At 40.8% G+C, this 27,748-nt stretch overlaps 1 protein-coding gene across 8 annotated transcripts in view; it reads right to left on the reverse strand.

The window, feature by feature from the left end:
- The window catches only part of LOC132867290 (intermembrane lipid transfer protein VPS13B-like), a 335,496-nt gene that overhangs the window by 166,324 nt on the left and 141,424 nt on the right, over nucleotides 1-27,748 (reverse strand). The window lies entirely within an intron of this gene.

Here is a 27,748-nt window from a genome sequence, read left to right on the forward strand (position 1 = left end):
ATATTTGAGCTGCAAAACAGGATAGTGGGTCCATAAATGAAACCAAGATACTACATGGGTTATTCACTTTGCAGACAACCATGAACGGCGATACATCTGATATCTATGAATCTTATGTTTTTATAAAATTTATGAATTTACATTTACAGTTCTGTGCAAAAATCTTCGGCACCTTATTTTTTTTTTCCATACAAACTGTTATAGATTTCTATTTTAAGACTTCTACATTATCAAGTCAATATGAAAACATTTTAGAATTCAAAACATTTGTTTTCCAGCACAAAATTAAATGTTACAGGAAAAAAAAAGTTTGCATCTGAGCAGCATAAGAAACCACTTTTCAAATTAAAAAAGGAAAAAAAAAAACATAATGAAAGCTACTGGGTTTTGGTGCAAAATGAAGAAGCGAGCGTGACAAAGTGTCCAGAAGAACTGTGGCTGGTTCTGCAAGATGCTCAGTAAAACCTACAGCTCATCTCCTTATAAAGCTGCACTCATTGTACCGGAGATGACTTTTTTTTTTTTTTTTAAGCCAAGTATCATGACACACCAAATACCGACTTTGTTTCATTTATTATGGCTTCCTGCTGTTTATAATTTATGTTGAAACATTTCATTATTTTTAAGCCATTTTTGGTCGACAGCATTTCTTTACTGTGCCCAAGACTTTTGCACAGTACTGTACATCTATAACCCCAAATCAGAAAAGGTTGGGATGATATGGAAAATGCAAATTAAAAAAAAAAAAAAACCACACACCAATGATTTCTAAGTTCACTTTGACTTGTATTTCATTGTAGACAGTATGAACCCAAGATATTTCCTGTTTTCTCTGCTCAACTTCATTTCACTTGTTTATACACATCCATTCCTGCATTTCAAGCCTACAACATATTCCCCCCCCCAAAAAAAATAAAATAAAATTGGGACAGGGACAATTTAAGGCAAGTAATGACGTAAAACAAATAACGATGTGCTGCGAAACAGGTGATGTCAACAATGTGATTGTAATCACGATTTGCTACAAAATCAGTATCAAGAAAAGGTCTAATCTTTGAGGAACAAAGTTGGGCCGAGATCTAATCTCCAGTTTGTCAACAAAATGCATGAGAAAATAATTGAAAAGTTTCAAGACACTGTTCCCCAAAGAAAGATATGAAGGGATTTGAATGCATCACACTCTGCTATATAATTTACAAATCATTAAAAGATTCAAAGAATCTTGAGAAATGTTGGTGCATAAAGGGCAAGGGCACAAGCTTAAGCTGAACACCTGTGAGCTCTGATCCCTCAGATGACACTGCATCAAGAACAGTCTTTCATGTATCGCTGATATAACCACATGGGCTCGGGATTACTTTGGCAAATATTTCTCAAGCACTACAACAGAAAGTTATATCCACAAATGCTAGTTAAAACTTTACTGTACAAAAAAAGAAACCTTATATTAATCGTGTCCAGAAGTGCCGTTGACTTTTCTGGGCTCAGACACATCTGGGCTGGACCATCACACACTGGAAATGTGTATTGTGGTCAGTATTCCAGGACTTTTTTTTGGGGGGGGAGAAATGGACTCCATGTGTTCTGAACCAAAGACAGAAAGGACCATCCAGACTGTTCCCAACAAGAAGTCCAAAAGTCAGGGTCTGTCATGGTATGGGGTTGTGTTAGTGCCCTTGGCAAAGGTAACTTACACTTCTGTGATAGCAGCATTAATGCAGAAAAGTACATTGAGGTTTTGGAGCAACATGTGCTGCTTTCAAGACGACATCTTTTCCAGAGATATTTCAACAAGACAATGCAAAACCACATTCTGCTCACATTAAAAAGGCATGGCCGTGGAGAAAGAGGGTGTCCGTCCCCTCTGTCCTCAAGACAGAACGTGTGGTGAATTTTGAAATGAAAAACATGACAAGGACGACCCCATACTGTTGCACACCAGGAAAAATTGGACAAAATAGCACCTGAAACGCTTCATCAGTTGGTGTCTTTAGTCCCTAAACCTCTCAAGTCTTGTGAGAAGGAATGGCAATGTGACAAAGTGGCAGATGCTATACCGCCCCAACTTTTTTTGACAGGTGTTGCAAAAATCGATCGGACGGACATAAAATGTTCTACCTTTTTTTCCTCTCATTGCAAAAAATTTTAAAATCAGCAAAAGTGACCACTTTCATTTATATCCAACTTACACCTCTTGGCTCATAATACCTCCCGTTTAACAGCATCATTCAAGTCACAAGTAAATAAATAGCCAACACACTTCTGCACACTATGGTACAAGTTAGCATGTAATTCCCTCGTATTTTCACAAAATATATTATATTATGCACTTCAACTTAGGGCTGTGCGATATGGGAAAAAATGAATATCCCGATACATTTTCTCCATTTCACGATATATATCTCGATATATTTAAATCTCCTCTAAAAGGACCCCATGAAATCTAACTTTTACTCTTTTCACTACAATCCCTGCAGATTAAATAACATTCTTGGTTAACTTTACAGGTGGTTTTCAACAACACATTTTAAATTGTCATGTTAGTGATTAATCACAATTGAATTGAAATAAGACTATTTTTATTCAACAAAGATGTGGCACAAACTGCAAAAACAATCTTGAAAATTGCAACAAAGGGGCAACACAATACAGAGCTGCTCAGAGCTCAAACCAATAAAGTGCAGCTCAACACTGAGAAAGACATTTGGCCTAAATAAGAAAAGTGCTCATTCATTAAATTATTTTAAAAAATAGATCTCCAAGCTATTAACCTGACTACTGAGAACCACTGGAACATTCACAATAGAGAGAGAGACTGAGGGAGAGAAGAGAGAGATCTGCAAAACATCATTTTTCTCTTTGCACACTTTTGAACTGAATGTTTTCTGGCTCTGCCTCTCAGATGTGTATAATTCCGGCTGCTGCCTTTTGTGATGACAGGTTTTTTTTGCACACTTTACAAACTGGCATTTGCTGTTCCACGTCCTCCTCGTGATATCCAAAAAAATGCCAGATGACTGACCCCTTACTAGTTCTTTTAGGAACCAATTCGTCCGCTTCCATTTTTAATGTGTCGCTGAAATTGACAGAGCTTACACGGTAGCCTACGCAACACCAGCGATTGCACGAACTGAGTCAGCGCTGTAAACCGGAACTAGGAAATCTTCCCGCCGGCAGTGTTGCCAGATACTGCTGACGTTTTCCAGCCCAAAATATGTTCAAAACCCGCCAAAACACACTTAAAACCGCCCAATCTGGCAACACAACTGAAACTAGAAAATCTTCCCGGAAGTTCCTTTCAGCACCGAGATGTCGCCCGGGATTGGTTGGCGAGTGCGTGACGTTATTGTTTTCTTTACCCTTAGGCAGCCTCTCACATTACTGCCTGACGGACAGAGAGAAAACCACCAGGAAATGTTTTAAACAAACACGAAATGAACGCAAGTTGGAAGATGACCATAAAATACTCGATAGTTACGATATAATAATTGTATGTATCGCACACAGAATTTTCGGCAATACATCAAGTATATTCAATATATCGCACAGCCCTACTTCAACTCATCTGAAATACCTACCATTTTCGACACATTGGTCCATACTTTGTGGGGTTTTTTTTATTATTATTATTTATATCCCTGTATGCAAACAGGGACACATCATAAATCATAAACAATTGGGAAATTTCCCACCATCATTATTAATTTCTCTTCCATGGTAGGCTACTTGGGTACAGTTTGAATAGAACCAAAATATACAGGACCTGTTCTCTGGGATTCCTTTGAGCGGAGCATTTTTAAACTCCAGTTGGTTGCTGCCAAAACACGTCATCGCTCGTTACCATAAAGTTGCCTGGACTTCAGCTTGATCCCGACACTCGCCGCCACCGATCTCGCTGCCTAGAGACCCTGGCTCACATAGAAAACGAATGACTTCTAGTCTTTTTGACACTTTTGCTGCATTTGGTGTGAATATAGGGTTACAAGAATAAATTATGCCAGAAGTGGTGAAAATCATAACCCAGCATGTGCAGAAGTAGAATCACTACAATAGTGTAAGCTTGCTAGGTTTCCTTTGGCTCAAAGAGCGTATAGTCACAAGCCAAAAAATAAAAATTCAGTTGATTCAGTAATTTATGCCAAATCCTAAAGTACATCACCCAGTGCACAGACCTACAAATTGCCACAGGGGGGAGTAAGGTTTAAAAAAAAAAAAAAAGGTCACAAAGACATCACTTTTAAAGCACACTGCAGTTCTCCTAGAAGTGGACGAGGACGACCTTTCTCTGGCACCCTCATGCTGGTTGTTTTAGTCTGCGTAATAGTATAAACGCTGTGCTCAAATTAGAACTCTGGTACATTTCCCCCATTTTTATTTTTACTCAAATACACTAAATAATGCATCATATGAAAATACTCTTAAAGGACAACTTGACTTGCATATCAAGTGATCACGTTCACTTCTGACACCCATACGTGCTTAAAGAGAATTGCCTGCTGATTCTAATTTCCTTTTTATGAAAAGCTCAAGACATGCAAGAACAATGCAATGACGGTTCTGCTTTTCAGAATCCTCGCCACAGACAAATTGCCGCAATTCATTTATCAACTAAAAAGCATGCGACTCTGGCAAAAGAACTAGCATTCTCGACAGTCCAGAATTTCAATGCACACTGTGAGCAGCCAAAGCTTTGCTTTTAATAAACACCAGATCATCAGCATGTTAGCGAGTCAGTCACAGTACAGCGCTCCTGCAGCACAGAGTGCTAAGGGTTAAGACTTGGTGAGGCTGCGATTTGAACGACGCATTCCTCCATCCCAGGGTGTGCTAAAACTCAGGACTTCAGTATGCTATGCATTCCGGTGCTAGAGCAGTCGTGCACACTTAAAAACAGGCTCGGTAATTACTCATAAGCAGTGCAAAACAACCCCAAACAAGTCCCGACCAAACACTCTCTCGCATCCAACACTGGTAATAAAGCAGCTGCGCGGTCCTGCAAAGCACAGGACTCGGTCATAGCGCTCAGATTATTGTAACTGGTGTGTTTCTGTCTGACCAGGAAAGTTTGGTGGACGTTTTCTATATGTGGATTTTAAAGCCGGTATATACAGTTAGGTCCATATATATTTGGACACTGACACAAATTTTGTTTTTTTACCTGTTTACTGAAACATATTCAAGTTATAGTTATATAATGGACATGGACATAAAGTCCAGACTTTCAGCTTTCATTTGAGGGTATCCACATTAAAATTGGATGAAGGGTTTAAGAGTTTCAGCTCCTTAACATGTGCCACCCTGTTTTTAAAGGGACCACAAGTAATTGGACAATTGACTCAAAGGCTATTTCATGGGCAGGTGTGGGCAATTCCTTCGTCATGTCATTCTCAATTAAGCAGATAAAAGGCCTGGAGTTGATTTGAGGTGTGGTGCTTGCATTTGGAAGATTTTGCTGTGAAGAAAACATGCGGTCAAAGGAGCTCTCCATGCAGGTGAAACAAGCCATCCTTAAGCTGCGAAAACAGAAAAAACCCATCTGAAAAATTGCTACAATATTAGGAGTGGCAAAATCTACAGTTTGGTACATCCTGAGAGAGAGAGAGAGAGAGAGAGAGAGAGAGAGAAAGAAAGAAAGAAAGAACTGGTGAACTCATCAATGCAAAAAGACCTGGACGCCCACAGAAGACAACAGTGGTGGATGATCGCAGAATAATTTCCATGGTGAAGAGAAACCCCTTCACAACAGCCAACCAAGTGAACAACACTCTCCAGGAGGTAGGCGTATCAATATCCAAATCTACCATAAAGAGAAGACTGCATGAAAGTAAATACAGAGGGTTCACTGCACGGTGCAAGCCACTCACAAGCCTCAAGAATAAAAAGGCTAGATTGGACTTTGCTAAAAAAAACATCTAAAAAAGCCAGCACAGTTCTGAAAGAACATTCTTTGGACAGATGAAACCAAGATCAACCTCTACCAGAATGATGGAAAGAAAAAAGTATGGTGAAGGCATGGTACAGCTCATGATCCAAAGCATACCACATCATCTGTAAAACACGGTGGAGGCAGTGTGATGGCTTGGGCATGCATGGCTGCCAGTGGCACTGGGTCACTAGTGTTTATTGATGATGTGACACAGGACAGAAGCAGCCGGATGAATTCTGAGGTATTCAGAGACATACTGTGTGCTCAAATCCAGCCAAACTGATTGGTCGGCGTTTCATAATACAGATGGACAATGACCCAAAACAAAGCCGAAGCAACCCAGGAGTTTATTAAAGCAAAGAAGTGGAATATTCTTGAATGGCCGAGTCAGTCACCTGATCTCAACCCAATTGAGCATGCATTTCACTTGTTAAAGACTAAACTTCAGACAGAAAGGCCCACAAACAAACAGCAACTGAAAACCGCTGCAGTAAAGACCTGGCAGAGCATTAAAAAGGAGGAAACACAGTGTCTGGTGATGTCCATGAGTCCAAGACTTCAGGCAGTCATTGCCAACAAAGGCTTTTCAACCAAGTATTAGAAATGAACATTTTATTTACAATAATTTAATTTGTCCAATTACTTTTGAGCCCCTGAAATGAAGGGATTGTGTTTAATAAAATGCTTTAGTTCCTCACATTTTTATGCAGTCATTTTGTTCAACCCACTGAATTAAAACTGAAAGTCTGAACTTCAACTGCATCTGAATTGTTTTGTTCAAAATTCATTGTGGTAATGTACAGAACCAAAATTAGAAAAATGCTGCCTCTGTCCAAATATTTATGGACCTAACTGTATTTTACTGTTGATTTTTTTGGAGAGTTTGTTTCCAGCATTTGGAGTCAGAAAAAGGACCTTCAGAAAAAGTTTTTAAAAAAGCACAGATGTTTAAAATGTGTAAAACAAGATGTTTTAAAAAAGCAGATGTTTAAAATATGTAAAAAAAAAGATTTAAAAAAGCACAGATGTTTAAAATGTGTACAAAAGAGGTTTTAAAAAGCAGAGATGTTTAAAATGTGTAAAACGATGTTTTAAAAAAGCAGATGTTTAAAATGTGTAAAAAAAGATTTAAAAAGCACAGATGTTTAAAATGTGTAAAACGATGTTTTAAAAAAGCAGATGTTTAAAATATGTAAAAAAAGATTTAAAAAAGCACAGATGTTTAAAATGTGTAAAACAAGATGTTTTAAAAAAGCAGATGTTTAAAATGTGTAAAAAAGTTTTTTAAAAAAAGCATGTTTAAAATGTGTAAAACGATGTTTTAAAAAAGCAGATGTTTAAAATATGCAAAAAAAGATTTTAAAAAGCACAGATGTTTAAAATGTGTAAAACAAGATGTTTTAAAAAAGCAGATGTTTAAAATATGTAAAAAAAAAAAGATTTAAAAAAGCACAGATGTTTAAAATGTGTAAAACGATGTTTAAAAAAGCACAGATGTTTAAAATGTGTAAAAAAAGATTTAAAAAGCACAGATGTTTAAAATGTGTAAAACAAGATGTTTTAAAAAAAGCAGATGCTTAAAATGTGTAAAAAAAAGTTTTTAAAAAAGCACAGATGTTTAAAATGTGTAAAACAAGATGTTTCAAAAAAGCAGATGTTTAAAATGTGTAAAAAAGTTTTTTTAAAAAAAAAGCACGTTTAAAATGTGTAAAACGATGTTTTAAAAAAGCAGATGTTTAAAATATGTAAAAAAAAGATTTAAAAAAGCACAGATGTTTAAAATGTGTAAAACGATGTTTAAAAAAGCACAGATGTTTAAAATGTGTAAAAAAAGATTTAAAAAGCACAGATGTTTAAAATGTGTAAAACAAGATTTAAAAAGCACAGATGTTTAAAATGTGTAAAACAAGATGTTTCAAAAAAGCAGATGTTTAAAATGTGTAAAAAAGTTTTTTTTTAAAAAAAAGCACGTTTAAAATGTGTAAAACGATGTTTTAAAAAAGCAGATGTTTAAAATATGTAAAAAAAAGATTTAAAAAAGCACAGATGTTTAAAATGTGTAAAACGATGTTTAAAAAAGCACAGATGTTTAAAATGTGTAAAAAAAGATTTAAAAAGCACAGATGTTTAAAATGTGTAAAACAAGATTTAAAAAGCACAGATGTTTAAAATGTGTAAAACAAGATGTTTTAAAAAAGCAGATGTTTAAAATGTGTAAAATGATGTTTAAAAAAGCACAGATGTTTAAAATGTGTAAAACGATGTTTAAAAAAGCACAGATGTTTAAAATGTGTACAAAAGAGGTTTTAAAAAGCACAGATGTTTAAAATGTGTAAAACAAGATTTAAAAAGCACAGATGTTTAAAATGTGTAAAACAAGATGTTTTAAAAAAGCAGATGTTTAAAATGTGTAAAATGATGTTTAAAAAAGCACAGATTTTTAAAATGTGTAAAACGATGTTTAAAAAAGCACAGATGTTTAAAATGTGTAAAAAAGATGTTTTAAAAAAGCACAGATGTTTAAAATGTGTACAAAAGAGGTTTTAAAAAGCACAGATGTTTAAAATGTGTAAAACAAGATGTTTTTAAAAAAGCAGATGTTTAAAATGTGTAAAAAAGTTTTAAAAAAGCACAGATATTTAAAGTGTGTAAAACAAGATGTTTTTAAAAAGCAGATGTTTAAAATGTGTAAAAAAGTTTTTAAAAGCACAGATGTTTAAAATGTGTAAAACAAGATGTTTTCAAAAAGCACAGATGTTTAAAATGCGTAAAAGAATGATGTTTTCAAAAAGCACCGATGCTTAAAATGCGTAAAAGAAAAAAAAAAAAGTGTACAACAACCATTTTTTAAAATACGAATGGAACATTAAGTATAGCAACAACAAAAATTGTAAGGGGGGGGCGCTGTTATTTATTTGCTCTCTGAGGGGGGGCTGACTCTCCCACACTTTGAAAACCCCTGCTTTAGATTAATCCATAGCGTGCGCGCGTGTGTGTTGAAGTTACAATTTTGATTTATGCTGGGATCACAGTAGTTAAACTTTGTTAAAGTGCATGCTTGGATTGTCAGACAAGTTGTGTGTGTGTGTGTGTGTGTGTGTGTATATACACGTTTGGTGGGAGGCATCTTGTGAGACCCCCACCCCACAACTACCCCCTCATCTGTAAGGCACTACAGATCCTCTCTGCTGTCGATCACTCCCCTCATTCACTCGTTTACCCTGGTCAAATTTTACATCCCCTCTCTCCTCAGCTTCAACTCCTATATATGCATCTCTAGCTGCAATCTCACAGCTCTATTTTCTTCCTGATCTATAACCCCAATCCACACATCAACCCTTTCCTTCACACAAGTCCAACGCATCTTTCCACTTTCACGTCACTGCTGTTATAATCAAGCATTTTACTGTGCTTACGCATACACACAACTCCCAGATAGCCTCACACCATCTCTGTTCTTATGCAGCTAATAGATGCTGTAGAACTCGCTGTCTGAAACAGTACACTGACACGGTAAGGATACATCCAAATATCAATTCATCATTTGCATTGAAAAGATGCCTTCTGAACCGGTAGAAGTACAGACACGATATTTTTTATTTTTTAGAAAGCTTGCCAAGTGTGCATTGGAACAACGTTTTATGCCGGTGTATACAAGCAAAATAGATAAATGACAAAAGCCCACTTGACGCTCCTTCTTTCTCCCAATGCTTTTTTGGTCTTTTTTTAAATCGTCACTGCCTACACTGTTGTCCTTTATGATCTGTTCGACTTGTTAACTAGTTATTTCTTCCACTGTAATCTTGTAAACAGCAATCTTGAATTTTCAATTCGTTTCTCTCTTTTTCTGAAACTTTATCACCGTCACATTGCACTGCTTTAACTATCGGGGTAGCATGAGGGACAGATCTAGCAATGAGACAATTCTTGACATTTTTTTCCTGTCCCGTCACCATGCTTCATGATCTCTCTTTTTTTTTTTTAATTATTCAGATCACTAACGGTAAAATGCACTTTCTCCTTGCCATAACCTAACCACATAGTCATGTTGATTTAAACTGCTTCGTGGGCAGGGGAGTCAGGGCACAGGGAGACTCAATTATCTGTGCTTTGATATCATTACCTGGCAATGATTGAATACTGACCCGAGTCTGCCTGGGATTACTATACAGTACCTGGGAACTTTCACTGATCGTGTCCGTCATCGGCATCTGATGTAGAGGAAGAAGGGTTTGAATGGACAAAGCATAAAAGAAAAAAAAAAAAGTCTGATATTTTTCATTTGGCCATTTCGTTTCTTTGTCAGTTGTTGATGCTACTTGACTACTGTTAGCTAGCGTTGGCTAGCTAGCTAAGGTTCATCACACACGTTACTTAGCAAGGCACTGGGCAAGTTCCTAAAGCTGCAGAGTATGAATAAATAAATTATTAGCATTAAAGGTGGCATACCCCTTTTCCACAGCTCCTTGAGGTCTTAATAAAAATGTCTGCGATATATCTCATCTCATTATCTCTAGCCGCTTTATCCTGTTCTACAGGGTCGCAGGCGAGCTGGAGCCTATCCCAGCTGACTACGGGCGAAAGGCGGGGTACACCCTGGACAAGTCGCCAGGTCATCACAGGGCTGACACATAGACACAGACAACCATTCACACTCACATTCACACCTACGGTCAATTTAGAGTCGCCAGTTAACCTAACCTGCATGTCTTTGGACTGTGGGGGAAACCGGAGCACCCGGAGGAAACCCACGCGGACACGGGGAGAACATGCACACTCCGCACAGAAAGGCCCTCGCCGGCCACGGGGCTCGAACCCAGGACCTTCTTGCTGTGAGGCGACAGCGCTAACCACTACACCACCGTGCCGCCCTGTCTGCGATATATTTTGGTCAAAATACCACAGCTCGCTTCTGACCCTGCCTAAACAGCCCTGTTCAAAATGGCCAATTTGTGCGCCTGTTCCTTGAAATGATAATGAGCCACTGCTTTCCCTATCCCCAGCTTCTGGCAGCCAATCAAGTCACTCTTTCCTCTTGAATGTTAATTCAGAAAGAAGAAGCAGTCTTTATTTGTTGTATGCACACTCAAGCAGAGTGAAATTCGTTCTCTGTATTTAACCCATCTGAAACAGTGAACACACGCAAGTGAGCAATGAGCTCACACACATGTACCCAGAGCACTGGACAGCTATGCTACAGCAGTTGGGGGTTTGGTGTCTTGCTCAACGGCACTTCAGCCCAAGGCCGCCCCATGTTAACCTAACCTGCATGTCTTTAAACTGTGGGGGAAACCGGAGCACCCGGAGGAAACCCACGCGGACACGGGGAGAACATGCAAACTCCGCACAGAAAGGCCCCTGTCGGCCACTGGGCTCAAACCCAGAACCTTCTTGCTGTGAGGCGACAGTGCTAACCACGACACCATCATGCCACCCCAAAGCATAGGTCCCAATTTTCAGACTGCCAAATGCCTGTCTGAAGCGGTGCTAGAGGCTAAGGCCGCACAGCAATTGATGGCGAAGCTGTCGGGGGGTGCAGGACGGGGTACCCCCCTCTCGCATGGGGAATTTAAATTTTTTTTTATGGCATTGAAATATGCAATTTCCAAGCCTTTCAGCTTATTTTTTAATGACATTTAATTTACATTGGTATTAAAAAATTTGCAAGTGGATCGTGTATCTGCTGACAGTTAATAACAGCACATGTTTAGCATCTGACAGCGCTGAGCAGTGTTTGACGTGGCAATGATCTTGACATTTGATACATCACAGTCTTAGATCATTACAGACAGGTCTACACTCGAGTCTATCAGATGCAGATCGAGATTTGACACATTAAAACACTGGGATATTTACAACATATGGATCTTTTTACAAGCCAGTGATATAAAGGGAAAAGTAAGCATTAGGCTTAGATCTTGTAAATAAGTTATTAAAAATAATATCTCCTCGCTGTGCAGAAAGCTTTGCCTGGCTGATCTTTCACAGGCTGTATACACGGAAATGTAAAAGACCACTCTTTATTGAACTCTCTTTTAGAACACATGCTTTCTTTTCTTTGGTGTCCTTGTAATCGGTCCATCATAATCGGACATGATTATACAAATGACCTATGGTGAACGCAAGAATAAATTATGTACAGCAGAGAACAATAATTATGAAGATTAGCTTACATATGGGCGGCACGGTGGTGTAGTGGTTAGCGCTGTCGCCTCACAGCAAGAAGGTCCGGGTTCGAGCCCCGTGGCCGGCGAGGGCCTTTCTGTGTGGAGTTTGCATGTTCTCCCCGTGTCCGCGTGGGTTTCCTCCGGGTGCTCCGGTTTCCCCCACAGTCCAAAGACATGCAGGTTAGGTTAACTGGTGACTCTAAATTGACCGTAGGTGTGAATGTGAGTGTGAATGGTTGTCTGTGTCTATGTGTCAGCCCTGTGATGACCTGGCGACTTGTCCAGGGTGTACCCCGCCTTTCACCCGTAGTCAGCTGGGATAGGCTCCAGCTTGCCTGCGACCCTGTAGAACAGGATAAAGTGGCTAGAGATAATGAGATGAGATGAGCTTGCATATGTACACGTATGCAATGACAGCAGCTGTCATGCATCTGTAGGCTTGTAAACTCGTGGGCCCCGTCAAAGCAAATCGAGAAAATCTCGGCATATGAAATGCATTCAAAAACACAATGTGTGTAGACTGTGCTGTGTAAAGCAAATCTGTTCATATTACATGTTTATAGACCTTTGTGTGAATCTTCCTGGCACATTCACTGTGTTAAACTCCATCCATCCATTATCTGTAGCCACTTTATCCTTCTACAGGGTCGCAGGCAAGCTGGAGCCTATCCCAGCTGACTACGGGCGAAAGGCAGGGTACACCCTGGACAAGTCGCCAGGTCATCACAGGGCTGACACAGACACCCATTCACACTCACATTCACACCTACGGTCAATTTAGAGTCACCAGTTAACCTAACCTGCATGTCTTTGGACTGTGGGGGAAACCGGAGCACCCGGAGGAAACCCACGTGGACACGGGGAGAACATGCACACTCCGCACAGAAAGGCCCTCGCCGGCCACGGGGCTCGAACCCGGACCTTCTTGCTGTGAGGCGACAGCGCTAACCACTACGCCACCGTGCCGCCCTGTGTTAAACTCAATTAACAAAATTAACACAGCAAGTGTTTGCTCAAAACTCACCCACTGATGTGTAAGAATTTAACACATCCTTTCTAAGACTGAGATATTTCGATGGGGGTGCAGCATAATTCTAATGAACTCCCCCTGTGACACAGAAAGGGGAGCCAAATCTGAACAGCCTGCTGAAACACATTTTCTGAAACTGGCAGCTCAAAAGATGCTGACTAGATTATCTCAGTGTTCTCTACAGGCGCTTTTAAAGTGGCCATGTTCTAATTCTGGCCCGCCACCCTTCCCTTGACCAAAAAAAAAAAAAATTTACTTCATCAGTATACACCAAATAAATCGTAAAGTATTCGCTTTATTATAATTTTGTAGCTATTTAACACGCAGAAGACCATTAAACGAATGCATACGGGGCAGCCTGAAGTGGCCACGTGATTGCAGTAGAAAACCATCCGGCTGGCTGCTTACAGATCGTGACCCAGAGCTCTGCAGATTGAGGTCTATCCCTGCGTTACACTACACCGCACCACATTACACTATGGCCCCGGTCACACCACCCGAACTTTGCTGGAGCGTTCCTGGAGCGGTGAAAAAAATTAATCACCGCTCGTAACCGTTCACCACCGTTTAACAAAAGTTGGCCCCCGTTAAAGCAACGCCGTATACGCTCGGCCACCGCTGATGTTTCTCGAGGGGCCCTCCTACCGCTCCGAAAGTTTTGAGCTGTACAAAATATTGCGAGCGGTGAGGAGGGGGCAATTTTCCGCCCCGGCAAAGTTCACCCCCGCTCCACCAACGCCCAGTCAAAGTTTGGCACCGCTAGACGCAAGTTCGTGGACGCTTGGGTCCGCTAGGCCAACGCAGAAATCTTGAACACTGGACCACCGCTGCTTCGCCAGCGTTGCCCGGGCGGCGATTAAACGTTGCACAAACTTCGGTGGAGCGGTTATAAGCGTTTTACGAGCAGACACGGGGTTGCTGGAACGGTGTCGGGCGTTGAAGCAGCTATCCATGGCGGCGATGAACTTTGGTTTGGCGTTGGTATAGAGGTGTCGGAGCGGGACCAGAATTTGGCTATAAATACGGGGAGAAATGGACCAGGAGCTCATTTGGAATCGAGCTGCCGTTGAGTTCAGACCTCATCTATATCGAATTTGCTCAAAGTTACAGTAAAACTGTATCACCATGGATGCTGAGACACTTGCTATGATTGGTGCTAAACCAACTTTATACCCCCGCCGAGCCAAAGCCCGCATGTGCAGAACGCCGTTATACCAACGCTCGTTACCGCTCGCTACCGCTAAACCAACGCTAAAGCAACGCCGGCTTCAGCAGTGCACCGCTAAGCCAACGCCCGTGTTTTCGATTTTTTTTCCCATTTTGTGCGTGGTGCGAGCGTTGTCGAAATTCGGCCCCCCCTCCCTACCGTTCAAGGAACGCTCCAGCAAAGTTCGGGCGGTGTGACTGGGGCCTATACTGACACACAGTAACGCTGGAAGCTACAAGCTGCAGCTAGCCAGCAGATAAATAACTTTGCAGGTGTTTGTAGCGTTATTGTGCAACGGTTACACTTATCTATCATCTTTACTGTAACAGTGTATGGTCAGAAATTATATAACACACACAAGTTAAGTTCAGGTCTTTTATTTTACGTATCTGTGATTGTATAGGTGAGAGCTGCATTTTCCCGTTGCTTCCCTGTGGTTGTTTACTGCAGGACTTCCGGGTTCCTGGGTTAAAGGACCCAAACTACGGAGGCCGAGGTGGCTTTGTAGTGCCAGTCTCGGGCACGCGCACCAGCTTGTGCATTAATTGCAGTGGTTTCACCCAATTAACATTGTGTATTGTAAAAAAAAGTATGCATTTATTGTAAATGGGGGGTATTTTGTTTATGCATGGAAGTTCATTTATTTTTCTCACACAGAAAAAATATAATTAATTCAGGGATGCGCAACAGGCGCGTCAGTCTCAACTGAAATGTCGAACGAGTCTCAGATTGACAATAAAGATGATATGTACAGTAAGAATGTGTTCATTTTTTTGTAAAATGATTTTAACAATGATTTACCATTTCCTATCCATTTATTAGCCGGTTTCACTGTCAAAAAAGCCCAAAGTCCGTCAGCTTCAGGCAGATTTCATCCCCCTGGCCCCCAACTGGGGCTCCGCCCCTGGACCCCATTGGGATCCTAAGCAGCCCCCAAACCCCCGCCACCACCTTTTATTTTTGAAAAGTGGAGAACCCTGTTACCTCATTCCAGAGTTTATGGGTAGGTAGATACCAGATACTCAAATCTATGTGCAAAGTGAGTTTTTCTTCATCATATGTCCCCTTTAATAAAGTTAGCACTGTTCAGATTACACTACCCGACTAAACGTTACATTAATCTCTTCTGTTGTTTTGCATTTCATTTCACCCATTGCTTCTCTGCATGTGCGCCGGAGGACACTTCAAACACGGGACAGACTAGGGCAGTACAAGAGTGCGCGTGAAAGTGTAGCAGGGCAGGCAGATGCAGGAGATGAGAGCGAGTTCTCCAAATGGGCTCACATAGCCTTCCCAAAACACAGTCATTGTTTTATAACCAAACGCTGCGCTCTGAAAATTATTCCCACTAAAGGCTTTCTTCCTCAGCTCATTAGGTGTGCCTCCCCACACGGTTCTGCATGGGAGGAGAGAATTAAAGATTATGAGAATGTCTAGCCCTGACTGGGCAGGAGCCAGGCTCCCATCCATCCCACACTGCATTTTGTTTTTACATCTTCACTCAACCATGGAGACACCAATTTGTTAGGCTACTAGCACAGAAAACTACCTTTTGGGTGCCGAGTTCATCTTAACTGCAGTTATCGGTTACCATAAATCAGTAACTCAAAACTGTAATGAAGATTAACAATAGCGATTTTTCCTGATGCAAGGGGAACGCACGGAAATCCGAACTTAAAAGCTAACAAACGGGAAGAAAATATACTTTGTGCACCAATGTCATCGTGCGCAGATCATTGAACAAAGACATGGATGTGTTGCTCCACTAAACAATTCCGTCTGAAGCCTGCAGCCTCTTATGGCAATCCAGATCCTACTCCTACTATCCTGAGGAATACAAGCTCCTATCATTCATGAACTTGCAGCTATATCTTCAGGCACAGCTACACTTACAAGCCCTTCTGAAAGTATTGGAACAACAAAGCCAATTCAATTGTTTTTGCTAACCCGGAAGAAGTTTGTCTCATTCTCATCTCATTATCTCTAGCTGCTTTATCCTGTTCTACAGGGTCGCAGGCAAGCTGGAGCCTATCCCAGCTGACTACGGGCGAAAGGCGGGGTACACCCTGGACAAGTCGCCAGGTCATCACAGGGCTGACACATAGACACAGACAACCATTCACACTCACATTCACACCTACGGTCAATTTAGAGTCACCAGTTAACCTAACCTGCATGTCTTTGGACTGTGGGGGAAACCGGAGCACCCGGAGGAAACCCACGCGAACACGGGGAGAACATGCAAACTCCGCACAGAAAGGCCATCGCCGGCCACGGGGCTCGAACCCGGACCTTCTTGCTGTGAGGCGACAGCGCTAACCACTACACCACCGTGCCGCCCGGAAGAAGTTTGTGATTTAAAAAAAAAAGTTTGCATCTCAGCAGCATATTACATAAGAGAGCACTTTTCAGATTAAAAAAAAGAAAACAGGATGAAGGCTACTAGGTTTTGCTGCAAAATGAAGAAGCGAGTGTGACAGTCAAAGTGTCCAGAAGAACTGTGGCTGGTAAAACCTACAGTTCATTTCCACATAAACCTGCACTAATAGTACCCGAGAATACTTAATTTTTTTTTTTCAAGCAAAAGGATCATCACACACTAAATACTGACTTTGTTCCATTTATTATGGCTTACTGCCTTTTATAGGTCCCCCCATGTTGAAACATTTCATTTTTAAAGCTAGACGGCCTTTCAATTTCATAAAATCGGTGAAATTTGGTTCCCTCTGAAATTTGGTCATTGTGATACATGTTTATTTCTGTAACATCTCAAAAAAACAGGCCATTATATAGCCGGGAGGTTATTTAATTTAAGGGGATCCTCTAGCAAATAATGTGCATGAAATCACTCGCTTCACGCAGTCAAGCAGACAGAGGAAGTCCGTGTGTGCATGAACAGGTTTACCTTCTTCTTCTTCTGGGTTTTACGACAGCTGGCATCCACAGTGTTGCATTACTGCCATCTACAGGTTTACCTTGACCGTGCACTGACAGTTCCATTATTCTGTCGCTAAACGAACAGCTGATCACACTGAGGTGCTCGCTGACCGCCGATATTTATTAGTTTGGTCCTGCGTTTCCTTTCCTTCGCAACATAACGTCTTTTCTTCTCGCTTTCCGTTACTGTAGTCAGTCTTTCACGTTTCATTCACACACTCCTGTCCTCCATTTTTCTCTCCTGTTTCAAATTTGTATCCCACAATGCCTTGCGTGAACGGGGAAAGCCCACCATGTGATGCATGATGTAGTATCTTGAATTGGGTCATGGTGAAGCAGGAAAAAAAAACCTCATAAAAGTGGAAGTCTGTGATTCGAATTCAGTAGCCTTCGGTCCACTAAACAAAAATAATTGGGTGTCAGGGAAATTCTTTTTATGGCCTACACTTGAAAAATCTGAAAGGCAGTCTACCTTTAAGCCGTTTTTGGTCTACAGCGTTTGTTTACATGTGCCTAAGACTTTTGCACAGTACTGTACATCTAGATATGGTAAATAATTTACAACATGGCACCTTTTGTTTAAACTAACCTGTCTTTTTAAGTGATCAAAAATATTGGAACATATGACTAACAGGTGGTTCTTGTTGCCCAGATGAGCCCTGTTAAACTTTTTTTTTTTAATAATTAATAGTTATGACAGTCAACATTTGGTTTGAGCCCTGGATTACACCTAACAGCATTTGTTAAAAAGGATAAACAAATATGAAGACCAGAGATCTGTCATGAGAGAAAAGCAAGCCATTCTGAAGTGAGAAAAGAGGGAGGAGAAAAAAAAAACTTAAATCAATCAATCAATCTAAGCCATTGCATAAACACTGAGCATTAACAATACAACAATTTGGAATGTCCTGGGGAAAAAAAAAAAAAAAACACACAAACCAAGACACTGAACAGTTCAGCCAACAGAAAAAGCTCTGGAACCAAGATTAACTTCTACCAAAGTGATGGAAAGGCCAAAGTGTAGAGAAAGAAAGGATCTGCTTATGATCCAAAACATACAAGCTCATCGGTCACGTGCAACGGAGGTAGTGTTATGACCTAGGCTTACATAGCTGCTTCTGGAATTGGCTCACTAATCTTTCTTGATGTAACTCATGATGATAGCAGCAGAATGAATTCACAAGTCAACAACAAAAAACAAACCAAAAAATAAATAAATAAATTCCGTCTGCCAACACAGTGACCAAAAAGAGCAAGACAATAACCCAAAACACTGCCAACACTAACTATCTGAGTGGTAGAACGCAGCGTGTGATCATTGATAACTGCACCTCATCCTCTCTAGAGCTAAAAATGGGTGTGCCTCAAGGATCAATTCTGGGGCCCATTTTGTTTTCTATATATATAAATAACCTGGGTATGGGTCTAAGTCCCACAAAGGTACATCTCTATGCAGATGACACAGTAGTGTACACTTCCGCATCATCAGTACAGGAAGCTGTGAACTACTTACAGTCTGCTTTTAACCAGATACAAAATTCTCTTGTGGGACTTAGGTTGGTTCTAAATGCTAAAAAAAACTAAATTCATGGTTTTCACACGCGCTCACACACCCTGTAATAGCTCTATTATTACCACAAATGGAACGCAGTTAGAAAAAGTCTCTTCCTATAAATACTTAGGAATATGGCTAGATGATAAATTGTCTTTTAGTACACATATTGAAAACCTCTTAAAGAAACTCAGGCCTAAATTAGGATTTTATTTTAGACAAAGAAAGTGTTTTCCTTACAAAGCAAGAAAAAGGTTGGTAGAGAGTACTTTCTTATCCGTGTTAGATTATGGTGATATCATTTATATGCATTCCTCATTAGTACTGCTAAAAAAAAAACTGGATGTTGTATATAATTCTGCCTTGCGTTTTATCACAGGGACTGGAAATAGAGTTCATCATTGCTTGTTGCATGAAATGGTACAATGGTCTTCTCTTTCTCTTAGAAGGAAATTTCACTTTCTTATTTTTATTTTAAAAGCGTTACTGGGTAACTTACCTCGATACATTTCGACTCTGCTTTCTTTTCACACAAGTGTATACAGTACAAGGTCAACAAATAAGTTACTATTGACTGTACCCTCAATAAGAACTGAACTTGGCAAGACATCATTTTCATACTATGCATCATATATGTGGAATGAACTACAGAGTACACTTCACCTAGAGACACTTCCCTCTGTCAGTGTTTTTAAAAATCTTTTACAATCAACTTTTATAGAGCGCTGTCATTGCTTTTAAATAGGGTGCCCATGTTTTCACTTATTTTATTGCTGTTCAGTTTTTGTTTTTACCTTCTATGTGCGTCTTGTTTTCTCTTGTCTTTTGTTTTTAATTATTCCTGGCTGCATTGTCAGTTGTGTATTTGGTGTACGTCCCATGTTTTTTTTTTTTTTTTTAATTTCTGTTCTTTTTTAGTTTTATTTAGTGTCTTGTTTTTGTCTTTGTCTTAATATCTGCCTGCTATTCTTGGCCAGGTCTCCCTGGCAGAAGAGCCATTGTGGCTCAATGGGACCTTTCCTGGTTAAACAAGGGTTAAATAAAAAAATTAAAAAAAACACAACAACGAACTTCATCAGGGGATAAAAGTGGAAGGTTTTACATTGGCCAAACCAATCACCAAACCTTAACCCAATTAAGCATGCATTTCACCTCCAGAATAGAAGAGTGAAAGGGAAAAAAACTCCCAAAACAAACAGCAACTGAAAGAAGCTGCAGTACAAGCCAGAAAAGCATCACAAAACAAGAATGCAACAGCTTGTTGATGGCAATGAGTCGCTGCCTTGATGCAAGTGTTAATTTCAAAGACTGTTCCAATACTTCTGCTCACCAAAAGGTGCCATGTTCTAAGTTGTTCAGCACGCACAGATGTATGCATCACGAAATGAAAAGCTGAAATTTTGATCCATCATCTGCTCTCAAACCTAAATGTATTCTGTATATAGCAAAAACAAAAGTATCGGCCTTGCCATTCCAATGGTTTTATTTGAGTCTTAAATATTTTGTTATCCTCATCACTAATCATTCACTATGAATTGCCCTTAGCATGCCCCTGCTATCGGTTTAAAAAAAAAAAAAAAAGGTTGTAAAAAGCCTAATCTACTGTCTTATGTTCTATTGCAACAAAGTTTTTCTGACAAATGAAGAAGAAACCTTTGTCACATGCACACTTCAAGCACAATGAAATTTATCCTCTGCATTTAACCCATCTGAAGCAGTGAAAACACACACACACACACACACACACACAGCAGTGGGCAGCCACACTAGAGCGCCTTGCTCTAAATACTGTACCTCGGTCAAGGGCACTTCAGCCCAAGGCCGCCCCACGTTAACCTAACTGCATGTCTTTGGACTGTGGGGGAAACCGGAGCACCCGGAGAAAACCCACGCAGACACGGGGAGAACATGCAAACTCCGCACAGAAAGGCCCCGCCAGCCGCTGGGATCGAACCCAGGACCTTCTTGCTGTGAGGCGACAGCGCTAACCACTACACCACCGTGCCGCCAATGAATTCACAATGAACAGGAAATGAAAGCATGCATACACCCATGTTGTCCACACACCCCTGTTAAAATGGCAGGTTTTTGTGAAGTAATAAATAAATAAATAAAACTAGGATAAATCACGTCAAAACTTTTCCCACCTTTAATGTGAAATCGCAAAGTATAGTAGAGGACCTGGGTTAGATATGTATGCACATAATTTAGCAGAGGATAACTCCCTGTTATAGGCTAATTTGACCCCAAGGAATAACTTAGGATGTGTGCCAAAATCACCATCCGGGGCAAACAGCCTGAAAATTACCAATCCAAGATGGCTGCCGGTAGCCATATTGAAAATATCAATTTTTTGAACCACTCACCACAGAAGTATGTACAATACCTCATTTTATGGGGTTTTGGGTATGAGGAATCCATTAGTGACATCGTTTTCATGATTGAAGGAAAAGGGAACAAGCTATAGTCAAGGGCAAGGTAAAAAAAAAAATTAAACACACACACACACACACACACACACACCAAAAACTGGCCAGAATTGCAGTTTCACAGAAAACATGAGAAAAACAGAATAACCCCATCTCAAACATGAAATTACGGAATTGGGAGACCTGTGCACATAATTTAGGAGAGTATAAGAAAGCAAGCATTTGATTAATATAAAGAAATTGTATTTTCAAAATCATACTATTACGATCAACGGAATGTTAACTTAAAGTGAAAAATACAAAACAAAACTTATTACTTTAGTAAGCAGCAGTATCTTGAGACCCGAAATGTTTAACAGCCAACAATACAACTTTTAACATAACATTATTACTGTTTATGTGTCACATAAACCAGGGTCAGGAACATGAGTAAAACAATAATAATATTGGAATACCGGCGGCCATCTTGGATTGGTAATTTTCAGGCTGTTCACCCCGGATGGCGATTTTGGCACACATCAAGTTATTCCTTGGGGTCAAATTAGTCTATAACAGTTGAGTTATCCTCTCCTAAATTACGTGCATACATGTCTAAGCCAGGCGGCACGGTGGTGTAGTGGTTAGCGCTGTCACCTCACAGCAAGAAGGTCCGGGTTCGAGCCCCGTGGCCGGCGAGGGCCTTTCTGTGCGGAGTTTGCATGTTCTCCCCGTGTCCGCGTGGGTTTCCTCCGGGTGCTCCGGTTTCCCCCACAGTCCAAAGACATGCAGGTTAGGTTAACTGGTGACTCTAAATTGACCGTAGGTGTGAATGTGAGTGTGAATGGTTGTCTGTGTCTATGTGTCAGCCCTGTGATGACCTGGCGACTTGTCCAGGGTGTACCCCGCCTTTCGCCCATAGTCAGCTGGGATAGGCTCCAGCTTGCCTGCGACCCTGTAGGACAGGATAAAGCGGCTACAGATAATGAGATGAGATGAGATGTCTAAGCCAGGTCCCAGACTAGTATACAAATAAAGTGGACAAATGATCAGAAACCCTTTCTGGAGGGGACGCCACACAATTCAATAACCTACTGAATAAATATCCACACCCCTAAACTAATACTTCACTGAAATGGCTTTTGATTTTATTACACCACTCAGTCTTTTTGAGTCGATCAGCATGACACATCATGACTTAGCAATATTCTGTTCGTCCCAAAAACGTTCTTGAACCATCAGATTGTGAGGGAATCTCCTGAGTACAGCTTGCTTCAGGTCACCCCACAGATTTTGAGCTGGATTCAGGTCTGGGCTCTGGTTAGGCCATTCGAAAATATTAATCTTCTTTTGGTTAAGCCATTGCTTTGCTGATTTGGATGTATGCTTTGGGTTTCGGTCATGGGCAATTCCATGTAAATGTCAACCTCACCATGCAAAAATAAAGCAACATGTAATACATCAAAACCACTCCCAGAGATATCACCTAGGCCTGTATTTTACAGATGTGAATAAGTTGAACCAATCTGTCACAAGAATTGTTCCCTTCGCCTTCACTACTTTAGCTAATGACACTAATAACTTTGATCATGTACAATTCTATATTATTGCCACAAGCCACAGAAATGTATGCTAAAATCCACAAAACAGCAAAACAATAGCCATCCTAAATATTATTTAAGAACTTTGATAGTTTTAGCTGATATTTAGAGAGTTTTTCAAAGGGTTATGGTGGTTAAATTGCTGATTTTCTAAACATATGCCATGTCTATTTCAGATGCGTCACATCCATAACGCTGACTTTTCCTTCCGAAACTCTGCATGAAATACAAAATATTTTAAACAAAGATTTTTTTAATCTTCACCTTGGACCCCCCCTATCAAATGGATATCTCCATTTCGACATTAGGTTTACAATTTCACAGAGTTCGATAAAAATGTACAGTCACCCTAGCCTAGTAAACTAGACCCACCCGCCTAGCGGCCAAAAATATTTTTGCCTAGCGAGTGGGTCTAGCCTCGCACCATATAAACAAAAACACCCCGGGCATCAAATCCCACCCTAACCCATAGCCCAGACATGTGAAGAATACAAGAGATTGCGGTCATATGCAGAGAGTAATCAGGACTCATCATATATTCCTACAGCTCCTTTAATGCCGCTGTCGGTCTCGAGGCAGCCTCCAAGGTAAGTTCTTGACCATTTGTAAATGTTAGGGGAATCTTCTATTCTTGTTAATGCCACTGTTGTGCTTTTTTTTTTTCCTCCACTTGTTGATGGCCGTCATGGTGTTCCATGGTACAGCTAACATTTTAGCAATCCTTTTACACCCCTCTCCGGGTCGCTACTGTTCAAGTGAGATACCATACAGGCTTCATAAGCTCTTTGTGGAGCATGGTTTCAACAGTCTCATGAAACAAAGAGGATGTCAAGAAAATCCAACAGAAACACCTGGTCTTTATTTGAGGTTAATCAGAATAATTTCATCTGTATGATCATTACTTCTATGTGACAAAAATAAAAGCTTCTTCTTCTTCTTCTGAACCAGAGATTGAATGTGATTGATTCATCCTGAACACAGTCACATCTCCAATTATAAAAGGGTGTGCACACTTTGGCAAACAGGTTATTGTAACTTTTATATTTCCTATTTTCCCCCAAAATATTTGATTGTTGGTCACTTAATCTTTTGTGTGGTGCAATTGTATATAATAAGGGCGACCGGGTGGTGTAGTGGTTGGCACTGTTGCCTCACAGCAAGAAGGTTCTGGGTTCGAGCCCAGCAGCCGACGAGGGTCTTTCTGTGCGGAGTTTGCATTATTCTCCCTGTGTCTGTGTGGGTTTCCTCTGGGTGCTCTGGTTTCCCCCACAGTTCAAAGACATGCGGTTAGGTTAACATGGGGGTGGCCTTGGGCTGTAGTGCCGTTGAGCAAGGCGCCTAACCCCTAACTGCTCCCTGGGCGCTGTAGCATGGCTGCCCACAGCTCTGGGTATGTGTGCATGTACTGTATGTGTTCACTGCTTCAGATGGGTTAAACGCAGAGAGGAATTTCACTGTGCTTGAGTTTACATGTGATAAATAAAAAGTTGTTTCTTCTCCTCATCAAGAACAAATTCTCAATAAAGGTGGAAAATGTTCTGACATGATTTATCTTGGTTTCTTTTTTTTACTTCACACAATCCTGGCATTTTTACAGGGGTGTGTCGACTTTATATCCACCGTATGTTTATATTGAAGTAAATATAGCGTAGCTTCACTATTTAAACAATGTTCATTGTCATGGCTGCAACACTAATCTCTAACTGGAGTACATAAATCAGTCCAAAACACCAGGTGTTTGTTCTGACTCACGGGTATAGAACCACCTTTGAGCCAAGGACTTAAAAAGATAACAAAAACACGTTTTCAACTGCTTCCCTAGGTGAAGGCTAAATTTTACCAGACACAGGGCAGATTTAACAGTTAATATTCCCGTGCACATGCAACCGCTCACACAGGCATACTCGAGTACATTTTATATTTGAAGGGAAAGCGAGTTTTTACATGCCCCCTCTAGCAAATCAAACTATGCACCATTTTCTTCTGAAGGATCTAGTAACGCGCAGCAACGTTCACAGGCAGAGAGTCAAAATGTAAAGCTGCCTAGATGCATTTGATTTGGCTTTGTTATTTACGATTATATCCAGATTACACTACATAAAAGATAAAAGGCTTGGGTGCACTTACACCAGCTGAGAGTATTTGTGACGCATAAAGGCTCGATTACTCCTTGGTAGAAAATGAATTTGATGCACTGGGAAAACCACTGCATCCAGTAGCTGATGAGCAAGAGCAACCTTTTACAGATGTGCAATGCTCAGGCCTGTGGGGGCCCTCCATGGCAGAGGATTTGAGGTTTGCAGGGCTTTAAAAGGAGTCGTTCTGAATAGCAACAGGAAAGTTACATCAGCAAAGAGAAAAAGGGGGGAGAAAAAAAAAAAAAAAAAAGACTACAGTCAGTGAACCTGTTCAAAAGTAAACACTAAACCTGACAAACGTAAAGAAAAGATGACTGGTCAATTCACGAGAGAAAACGTCATGTACCGTATGTCACAGTTCTTCTTCAAACATTAGAAGGGAAATTTCTGGATTTCTATTGATTTATTTTTAACCTGGGCCCATCTTTTTGGGTCCAAATTTTTTACTAGGGACAAAAATGAAAATCGGTCCGGTATTCAGCATGCTGTAACTGGAAACCGCAAAAAAGCCGATACAGCGTAATCCTATGGGGCAAACCTCTGCGTCAAAGTAAATCGCTTGTTTTCACTACCAACATCCTCCTAATTTTATTACAAGTGTCTGACAATGTTAGCCTAGTAAACTAGACCCACCCGCCTAGCGGCCAAAAATATTTTTGCCTAGCGAGTGGGTCTAGCCTCGCACCATATAAACAAAAACACCCCGGGCATCAAATCGTGCCCGCCAATCACAACGCAAGGTTTTTGTTTGGATTCTTTGGGCGGGCTTTTGCAGGAGTGACGACAAAGCTGCGCGACGCTGGAGAAAGCACAACAGGAAAGATGGCTACGGGCTAGTGAACAGCGCTCGTTTGACTCCGCTTTGGAATCAGTTTTAGAAGAATTAGACTTGGAGTTTTCGTTGAAACATAAGCAGGAAGAGGCTCTCCGCTCATTCCTTTTCAAGAAGGACTGTTGCTGTTTTGCCAACAGTCTATGGCAAAAGTCTGATCTACCAGCTGGCTCCGCTCGTAGCCAAAAGGATGGGGCTAGTTTGTGCAGTACGAAGAATTAATAAACAGCTTTGAAACATTACTTTTTGACATAGTGTGTTTTGGTAAACTGGGATGTATGGATGCTGTCAGTCCCCACTCGCTTGCTCACTCGAGTTTGTTGACGGTGTAGTGGCTGCTGCTTTATGTCCCGGGGCTCCCTCATGCCTGTGTTACCTTCTGGCTCTCTCCTTTTAGTTATGCTGTCATAGTTAGTTGCCGGAGTCCCTGCTTGTACTCGGTGCAATACGTATACTGTTCCTACTTATCCAGGTGACATTGGGCATACCTAACCACCTGTGTTTTCTTTCCCTCCCCCCCACCCCAAATCTGTCCCTCTGAGTTACATGGAGTCAACAGGAAATCTTTTGGTGGAGAGGGTGGAGACCTCGACTGGCTATCGTAGCCTGCAGGGAATCGGCCGTCAGACATTCTGTCGCATGTCTCAGACCCGGTGAAATGTAACTGAATTGTCTTGGCCAGCCCTAAGGGTCCCATCTGCATCTCATCATTGCTGAGGAGTGTGCTCCCATCACCCAATCAAGCATCCAGCCAGAGCAGGTCATGATATTTTTTACCATATTAACATGCCATTGTTGTGTGTTATGTCTGATGTAAAGACTCTCGTCTCTGCGAGCCTACCACACAGATTTAATACTTGTCATTTTTAGGGCATACCTAACAACCTGTGTTTTCTTTCTCTCTCTCCCCCCCCCCAATCTGTCCCTCTGAGTTACATGTTGATCCTGGGATTGAGATGCTGGCCTCTTCTGCCCCTCGGACCTGCCTGATCCATCCTGGTGCCCTGTGTCTGGTCGGAGTTTTATCGCACCGCTCCTGTGAAGGACGGCCCCATGAGGACAGTTGAGGGTTATACCTGTTAAAACTGTTAATATTATAGTCAGGCTGTCTGTTGTTGCTCAAATGAGGATGGGTTCCCTTTTGAGTCTGGTTCCTCTCGAGGTTTCTTCCTCATGTCGTCTGAGGGAGTTTTTCCTTGCCACCGTCGCCACAGGCTTGCTCATTGGGAATAGATTAGGGATAAAATTAGCTCATGTTTTAAGTCGTTCAAATTCTGTAAAGCTGCTTTGCAACAATGTTTATTGTTAAAAGCACTATACAAATAAACTTGATTTGATACTTTTTGATTGTTTCTTATTTTCCCATTATTTTAAATTTAAGGGAAATTATTTCACCAAAAACACCACTAAATAAAAACTCTCAAAAACAGTTTAAGCAAACCCTTGAAAAACACTTGGGAAAAAAAAATGTGTATGTGGTACAGACTCCAAACTTGTGGTCATTATCTCCAAACTTCTTAATATCTAGAACCTGTTTATTAATTAATACGCATTTTGAAAAATTATTTATTTCAAGGTCTCCCCCACTGCTTTCTGTCGCTCTGAATACGTCACAGTCACTGCTGTGCTGATTGGTCAGAGCGTTGGCCTATACGCACAGAGACAGTTTGAAAGACAGCGGTTTGTTCCTCCTACCTGCTTCGGAAATGTCTACGGATCGAGGCCAGACTAAATATTCACATTTAGTCTGGCTTGCCAGGCTATGACAATGTGGAAAGGATCCCTACGGAGATGCACCTGTATCCATATACCTGTGTCTAGTACCCTATTCAGTGCCTGTAGTCGATTATTGCACAGGGGCTGGTTTTCTGATGTTTACAAAAGGATCCTTTCCCTGTTCAATATTACACTCATTCATAAAGTCTAAATACTAAATATTCGGGCATTACTTTG

The sequence above is a fragment of the Neoarius graeffei genome, chromosome 19, assembly GCF_027579695.1.
Source record: "Neoarius graeffei isolate fNeoGra1 chromosome 19, fNeoGra1.pri, whole genome shotgun sequence".
In the NCBI taxonomy this organism is placed as follows: Eukaryota; Metazoa; Chordata; class Actinopteri; order Siluriformes; family Ariidae; genus Neoarius; species Neoarius graeffei.